We start from the raw sequence: 9,233 nt of genomic DNA, 5'->3' as shown, positions 1-9,233 counted from the left end.
CTGTGTGCAGAGCACTGGACTAAGCGCTTGGGAAGTCCAAGTTGGCAACATCTGGAGACGGTCCCTACCCAACGGCGGGCTCACAGTCTAGAAGGGGGAGACAGACAACAAAGCAAGACATATTAACCAAATAAAATAAATAGAATAAATATGGACAAATAATAAATGAATAGAGTAATAAATCCGTACAAACATATATGCATCTATACAGGTGCTGTGGGGAAGGGAAGAGGGTAAGATGGGGGGATGGAGAGGGGGACGAGGGGGAGAGGAAGGAAGCGGCTCAGTGTGGGAAGGCCTCCTGGAGGAGGTGAGCTCTCAGTAGGGCTTTGAAGGGAGGAAGAGAGCTAGCTTGGAGGATGGGCGGAGGGAGGCCATTCCAGGCCAGGGGGAGGACTTGGGCCGGGGGTCGACGGTGGGACAGGTGAGAGCGAGGCCCAGTGAGGAGATTAGAAGCAGTGTGGCTCAGTGGAAAGAGCCCGGGCTTTGGAGTCAGAAGTTGTGGGTTTGAATCCCACCTCTGCCACATGTCTGTTGTGTGACCTTGGGCAAGTCACTTAACTTCTCTGACCCTCTCATCTGTAAAATGGGGATTACAACTGTGAGCCTCACGTGGGACAACCTGATCACCTTGTATCCCCCTCAGGGCTTAGAACAGTGCTTTGCACATAGTAAGCGCTTAACAAGTGCCATCATCATTATTATTATTAGCGGCAGAGGAGCGGAGGGTGCGGGCTGGGCTGGAGAAGGAGAGAAGGGAGGTGAGGTAGGAGGGGGCGAGGGGATCGACAGCCTTGAAGCCCAGGGTGAGGAGTTTTTGCCTGATGTGTAGGTTGATTGGTAGCCATTGGAGGTTTTTGAGGAGGGGAGTAACATTCCCGGAGCGTTTCTGCACAAAGACGATCCGGGCAGCTGCATGAAGTATGGATTGAAGCAGGGAGAGACAGGAGGATGGGACATCAGAAAGGTGATCAGATTGTCCCACTTGGGGCACACAGTCTTCATCCCCAATTTCCAGATGAGGTCACTGAGGCTAAGAGAAGTGAAGTGACTTGCCCAAGGACACACAGCAGACGTGGCAGAGCCGGGATCGGAACCCATGACCTCTGATTCCCCAGCCCGGGCTCTTTCCACTGAGCCACACTGCTTCTCCCCTACTTGGTTGATGAATAGCCAGTTGACAGAAAAAAAGCAAGTCACCCGGATCCCACCCAGGATCCAATCAATTAACCAATGCCATTTTATAATAATAATAACAACACTAATAAATGTAATCAGGTAATCAGGTTGTCCCATGTGGGGCTCATAGTCTCAATCCCCATTATACAGATGAGGTAACAAACACAGAGAATAATATTAATAATAATAGTATTTGTTAAGCGCTTACTATGTGCCAAACATAAGCGCTGGGGTTGATACAAGGTAATCAGGCTGTCCCATGTGGGGCTCATAGTCTCAATCCCCATTATACAGATGAGGTAACAAACACAGAGAATAATAATAATAATAATAGTATTTGTTAAGTGCTTACTATGTGCCAAACATAAGCGCTGGGGTTGATACAAGGTAATCAGGTTGTCCCATGTGGGGCTCATAGTCTCAATCCCCATTTTACAGATGAGGTAACAAGCACAGAGAATAATAATAATAATAATAATAATGATAATAGTATTTGTTAAGTGCTTACTATGTGCCAAACATAAGCGCTGGGGTTGATACAAGGTAATCAGGTTGTCCCATGTGGGGCTCATAGTCTCAATCCCCATTTTACAGATGAGGGAACAAACCCAGAGAATAATAATAATAATGGTATTTGTTAAGCGCTTACTATGTGCCAAACATAAGCGTTGGGGTAGTTACAAGGTAATCAGGTTGTCCCATGTGGGGCTCATAGTCTCAATCCCCATTTTACAGATGAGGTAACAAGCACAGAGAATAATAATAATAATAATAATAATGATAATAGTATTTGTTAAGCGCTTACTATGTGCCAAACATAAGCGCTGGGGTAGATACAGGGTAATCAGGTTGTCCCATGTGGGGCTCGTAGTCTCAATCCCCATTTTACAGATGAGGGAACAAACCCAGAGAATAATAATAATAATGGTATTTGTTAAGCGCTTACTATGTGCCAAACATAAGCGTTGGGGTAGTTACAAGGTAATCAGGTTGTCCCATGTGGGGTTCATAGTCTCAATCCCCATTTTACAGATGAGGTAACAAGCACAGAGAATAATAATAATAATAATAATAATAATAATAATAATAATAATAATAATAATAATAATGATAATAGTATTTGTTAAGCGCTTACTATGTGCCAAACATAAGCGCTGGGGTAGATACAGGGTAATCAGGTTGTCCCATGTGGGGCTCATAGTCTCAATCCCCATTTTACAGATGAGGTAACAAGCACAGAGAATAATAATAATAATGGTATTTGTTAAGCGCTTACTATGTGCCAAACATAAGCGCTGGGGTTGATACAAGGTAATCAGGTTGTCCCATGCGGGGCTCACAGTCTCAATCCCCATTTTACAGATGAGGTAACAAGCACAGAGACTAAAAATAATAATGGTATTTGTTAAGCGCTTACTATGTGCCAGGCACTGTTCTAAGCGTTGGGGGAGATACCAGGTGATCAGGTTGTCCCCGGGGGGGCTCACAGTCTTTATCCATTCATCTCAGCGCTTAGAACAGTGCTGTGCACATAGTAAGCACTTAATAAATGCCATCATTATTTATTTTATTATTATTATCCCCATTTTACAGATGAGGTAACTGAGGCACAGAGAAGTTAAGTGACTTGCCCAAAGTCACACAGCTGATAAGTGATGGAGCTGGGATTAGAACCCACGACCTCCGACTCCCAAGCCCGGGATCTTTCCACTAAACCACACATATATATGGTATTTGCCATATATATGTGATGCCAATTTGTACTTCCCAAGCGCTTAGTACAGTGCTCTGCACATAGTAAGTGCTCAATAAATACGATTGATTGATTGATTGATTGATTGATTTGCTAAGTGCTTACTATGTGCCAAGCACTGTTCTAAGCACTGAGGTAAATACAAGCTAATCAGGTTGTCCCATGGGGCTCACAGTCTTTGGAGAAACAGCATGCCTTAGTGGAAAAAGCCTGGGCTTGGGAATCAGAGGTCATGGGTTCTAATCCTACCTCTGCCACTTATCTTCTATGTGACTTTGGGCAAGTCACTTAACTCCTCTGTGCCTCAGTTCCCTCATCTGGAAAAGGGGGGTGAAGACTGTGAGCCCCACCTGGGACAACCTGATTCCCCTGTATCTACCCCAGTGCTTAGAACAGTGCTTGGAACATAGTAAGCACTTAACAACTACCATCATCATTATTATTATTTTATCCTGATTTTCCAGGTGAGGTAACTGAGGCCCAGAGAAGTGAAGTGGCTCGCCCAAGATCACACAGCAGACAGGTGGCAGAGCTGGATGTGCTCTTGTCACTAAGCCACGCTGCTTCTCAAGCTCTTTGTATTTCCCAAGCGCTTAGTACAGTGTTCTTCACATAGTAAGTGCTTAATAAACACGATTGAATGAATGCTCTTGCTTCTGCTCCTGTTCTTCCTCCTGTTCCTGCTCCAGAGGGCAGGGAATGTCACTGATTATTGTTCAGGCAGTCAGTCCACCGTATTTATTGAGCGCTTATAGTAGTGTTAAAAAATATGGTATTTGTTAAGCGCTTACTATGTCCCAAGCACTAGGGTAAATACAAGGTAATCGGGTTGTCCGTCCTTATCCCCATTTTCCAGATGAGGTAACTGAGGCCCAGTGAAGTGAAGTGGCTCGCCCAAGATCACACAGCAGACAGGTGGCAGAGCCGGGATTAGAACCCATGACCTCCGACTCCCAAGCCCGGGCTCTTGTCACTAAACCACGCTGCTTCTCAAGCGCTTAGTACAGTGCTCTTCACATAGTAAGTGCTTAATAAACATGACTGAATGAATACTCTTGCTTCTGCTCCTGAGGGCAGGGAATGTCACTGATTATTGTTCAGGCAGTCAGTCCACCGTATTTATTGAGAGCTTATAGTAGTGTTAAAAAATATGGTATTTGTTAAGCGCTTACTATGTCCCAAGGACTGTTCTAAGCACTGGGGTAAATACAAGGTAATCGGGTTGGCCGCCCTTATCCCCATTTTCCAGATGAGGTAACTGAGGCCCAGTGAAGTGAAGTGGCTCGCCCAAGATCACACAGCAGACAGGTGGCAGAGCCGGGATTAGAACCCATGACCTCCGACTCCCAAGCCCGGGCTCTTGTCACTAAACCACGCTGCTTCTCAAGCGCTTTGTACTTTCCCTAGCGCTTAGTACAGTGTTCTTCACATAGTAAGTGCTAAATAAACATGATTGAATGAATGCTTTTGCTTCTGTTCCTGTTCTTCCTCCTGCTCCTGCTCCAGAGGGCAGGGAATGTCACTGATTATTGTTCAGGCAGTCAGTCCACTGTATTTATTGAGCGCTTATAGTTGGTAAAAAAAATATGGTATTTGTTAAGCGCTTACTATGTGCCAAGCCCTGTTCTAAGCACTGGGGTAAATACAAGGTAATCGGGTTGTCCGTCCTTATCCCCATTTTCCAGATGAGGTAACTGAGGCCCAGTGAAGTGAAGTGGCTCGCCCAGGATCACACAGCAGACAGGTGGCAGAGCTGGGATTAGAACCCATGACCTTCGACTCCCAAGCCCGGGCTCTTGTCACTAAACCACGCTGCTTCTCAAGCGCTTTGTACTTTCCCTAGCGCTTAGTACAGTGCTCTTCACATAGTGTTTAATAAACACGATTGAATGAATGCTCTTGCTTCTGCTCCTGTTCTTCCTCCTGCTCCTGCTCCTGCTCCTGAGGGCAGGGAATGTCATTGATTATTGTTCAGGCAGTCAGTCCACCCTATTTATTGAGCGCTTATAGTAGTGTTAAAAAAATATGGTATTTGTTAAACTCTTACTATGTCCCAAGCACTATTCTAAGCACTGGGGTAAATACAAGTTAATTGGCTTGGGAGTCAGAGGTCATGGGTTCTAATCCTGCCTCCGCCGCTTGTCTGCTGTGTGACCTTGGACAAGTCATTTCAGTTCTCCGTGCCTCAGTTCCCTCATCTGGAAAATGGGGATTAAGATGGTGAGCCCCACGTGGGACAACCTGATTACCTTGTGTTTACCGCAGTGCTTAGAACGGTGCTTGGCACATATTAAGCGCTTAAATATTATTATTATTATTGTTCAGTCAGTCACTCAATTGCATTTATTAAGCACTTACAGTAGTGTACTTTCCCAAGTGCTTAGAGAAGCAACATGGCTCAGTGGAAAGAGCATGGGCTTGGGAGCCAGAGGTCATGGGTTCGAATCCCAGCTCTGCCACTTGTCAGCTGGGTGACCTTGGACCAGTCACTTAACTTCTCTGTGCCTCAGTTACCTCATCTGTAAAATGGGGATTAAGACTGTGAGCACCACGTGGGACAACCTGATCACCCTGTATTTCCCCCAGTGCTTAGGACAGTGCTTTGCGCATAGTAAGCGCTTAACAAATACCAACATTATTATTATTTATTTATTTATCTTACTTGTACATATCTATTCTATTTATTTTATTTTGTTAGTATGTTTGGTTTTGTTCTCTGTCTCCCCCTTCTAGACTGCCAGCCCGCTGTTGGGTAGGGACTGTCTCTATGGGTTGCCGACTTGTACTTCCCAAGCACTTAGTCCAGTGCTCTGCACAAAGTAAGCGCTCAATAAATACGATTGATTGATTGATTGATTATTACAGTGCTCTGCACATAGTAAGCGCCTAATAAATACGATTGAATGAATGAATGCTGTCGCTGCTTCTCATGCTCTGCTCCCTCTGGTCCATTCCGCGGGACCAGCCTGCCGACGGTGGGCCCGGCCCTGGGGGAGTCCAGCAAGGGCTCTGCCGGGAACATCATCATCAATCGTATTTATTGAGCGCTTACTGTGTGCAGAGCACTGTACTAAGCGCTTGGGAAGTACAAATTGGCGACATATAGAGGGAGTCCCTACCCAACAGTGGGCTCACAGCAACCTGTGGCTTAGCCGTCACAGGTCAGAGCCCTGGGGAAGGCAGCCGCCCATCCTGTATTCCCACAACTTCCTCTTCCACTGCATGAGAATGGGAGATTATTTTTTAATAGTATTTGTTAAGCGCTGTTATCGACAAGTAGGGTGCAGACTAGGTTAACCGGTGTACATCAGCCGCAGGGCTCGAGAACCCAAGGTGGTGACGCAGATAGGAAAAATGACTCAGAAACATGAGTTTAGACAGAGCGGGAAGGGTAAAAAAGTGCCTAATAATAACAATAATAATAATGTTGGCATTTGTTAAGCGCTTACTATGTGCAAAGCACTGTTCTAAGCTCTGGGGGGGGATACAAAGTGATCAGGTTGTCCCACGGGGGGTTCACAGTCTTAATCCCCATTTTACAGATGAGGGAACTGAGGCTCAGAGAAGTGAAGTGACTTTCCCAAGGTCACACAGCAGACATGTGGCGGAGCCGGGATTCGAACCCATGACCTCTGACTCCAATGGGCTACCTGCCCGTTTACCTCCCGAGAGAGGTACGAGTGACAAGCAGCCCCGGTCACATTCCCACTGTGTCTTTTATTGAGTTACAGCAAAGTGGGGGTGAGCAATGGGAATTTCAGGAATCCAATTAGGACCGACAGGATGTTATAAATTCTCATTAGTCTCTGTTGCCACTGTCTTGTGCAAAAGGGTTTTGTTGTCTCCCCCTTGTAATAATAATAATAATGGTGGCATTTATTAAGCACTTACTATGTGCAGAGCACTGTTCTAAGCGCTGGGGAGGTTACAAGGTGATCAGTTTGTCCCACGGGGGGCTCACAATCTTACTCCCCATTTTACAGATGAGGGAACTGAGGCCCAGAGAAGTTAAGTGACTTGCCCAAAGTCACACAGCTGACAAGCAGCCCCGATCGCATTCCCACTGTGTCTTTTTTTGAGTTACAGCAAAGTGGGGGCGAGGAATGGGAATTTCAGGAATCCAATTAGGACCGACAGGATGTTATAAATTCTCCTTAGTCTCTGTTCTCACTGTCTTGTGCTAAAGGGTTTTGTTGTCTGTCTCCCCCTTGTAATAATAATAATAATGGTGGCATTTATTAAGCACTTACTATGTGCAGAGCACTGTTCTAAGCGCTGGGGAGGTTACAAGGTGATCAGGTTGTCCCACGGGGGGCTCACAATCTGACTCCCCATTTTACAGATGAGGGAACTGAGGCCCAGAGAAGTTAAGTGACTTGCCCAAAGTCACACAGCTGGACAAGCAGCCCCGATCGCATTCCCACTGTGTCTTTTTTTGAGTTACAGCAAAGTGGGGGCGAGGAATGGGAATTTCAGGAATCCAATTAGGACCGACAGGATGTTATAAATTCTCCTTAGTCTCTGTTCTCACTGTCTTGTGCTAAAGGGTTTTGTTGTCTGTCTCCCCCTTGTAATAATAATAATAATAATGGTGGCATTTATTAAGCACTTACTATGTGCAGAGCACTGTTCTAAGCGCTGGGGAGGTTACAAGGTGATCAGTTTGTCCCACGGGGGGCTCACAATCTTACTCCCCATTTTACAGATGAGGGAACTGAGGCCCAGAGAAGTTAAGTGACTTGCCCAAAGTCACACAGCTGGACAAGCAGCCCCGATCGCATTCCCACTGTGTCTTTTTTTGAGTTACAGCAAAGTGGGGGCGAGGAATGGGAATTTCAGGAATCCAATTAGGACCGACAGGATGTTATAAATTCTCCTTAGTCTCTGTTCTCACTGTCTTGTGCTAAAGGGTTTTGTTGTCTGTCTCCCCGTTGTAATAATAATAATAATAATGGTGGCATTTATTAAGCACTTACTATGTGCAGAGCACTGTTCTAAGCGCTGGGGAGGTTACAAGGTGATCAGTTTGTCCCACGGGGGGCTCACAATCTTACTCCCCATTTTACAGATGAGGGAACTGAGGCCCAGAGAAGTTAAGTGACTTGCCCAAAGTCACACAGCTGACAAGCAGCCCCGATCGCATTCCCACTGTGTCTTTTTTTGAGTTACAGCAAAGTGGGGGCGAGGAATGGGAATTTCAGGAATCCAATTAGGACCGACAGGATGTTATAAATTCTCCTTAGTCTCTGTTCTCACTGTCTTGTGCTAAAGGGTTTTGTTGTCTGTCTCCCCCTTGTAATAATAATAATAATAATGGTGGCATTTATTAAGCACTTACTATGTGCAGAGCACTGTTCTAAGCGCTGGGGAGGTTACAAGGTGATCAGTTTGTCCCACGGGGGGCTCACAATCTTACTCCCCATTTTACAGATGAGGGAACTGAGGCCCAGAGAAGTTAAGTGACTTGCCCAAAGTCACACAGCTGACAAGCAGCCCCGATCGCATTCCCACTGTGTCTTTTTTTGAGTTACAGCAAAGTGGGGGCGAGGAATGGGAATTTCAGGAATCCAATTAGGACCGACAGGATGTTATAAATTCTCCTTAGTCTCTGTTCTCACTGTCTTCTCCAAAAGGGTTTTGTTGTCTGTCTCCCCCTTGTAATAATAATAATAATAATGGTGGCATTTATTAAGCACTTACTATGTGCAGAGCACTGTTCTAAGCGCTGGGGAGGTTACAAGGTGATCAGGTTGTCCCACGGGGGCTCACAGTCTTCATCCCCATTTTACAGATGAGGGAACTGAGGCCCAGAGAAGTTAAGTGACTTGCCCAAAGTCACACAGCTGACAAGCAGTCCCGATCGCATTCCCACTGTGTCTTTTTTTGAGTTACAGCAAAGTGGGGGCGAGGAATGGGAATTTCAGGAATCCAATTAGGACCGACAGGATGTTATAAATTCTCATTAGTCTCTGTTCTCACTGTCTGCCCTATGACCTTGCATAGATAGGTGTTACTTTTACTGGCCTTGAAGACATCCTGTTGCTGAGCCTTGCAGAAAATACAAAAAAAAGAGTTGATCTCGGCCCGCGCAAAATGGAGTCAGTCATGCTAAGTCCGCTGGCAGACAACAGCGCTTACTCGGTGCCTGGCATTGAACTCTATGCAGAGATAGACACGAGCTAATCATTCATTCATTCAGTCGTATTTATTGAGCGCTTACTGTGTGCAGAGCACTGGACTAAGCGCTTGGGAAGTCCAAGTCCGCAACATCTAGAGTCGGTCCCTACCCAACAATGGGCTC

The sequence above is a fragment of the Tachyglossus aculeatus genome, chromosome 22 (assembly GCF_015852505.1).
Source record: "Tachyglossus aculeatus isolate mTacAcu1 chromosome 22, mTacAcu1.pri, whole genome shotgun sequence".
Taxonomy (NCBI): domain Eukaryota; kingdom Metazoa; phylum Chordata; class Mammalia; order Monotremata; family Tachyglossidae; genus Tachyglossus; species Tachyglossus aculeatus.
This window is presented reverse-complemented; position numbering follows the sequence as displayed.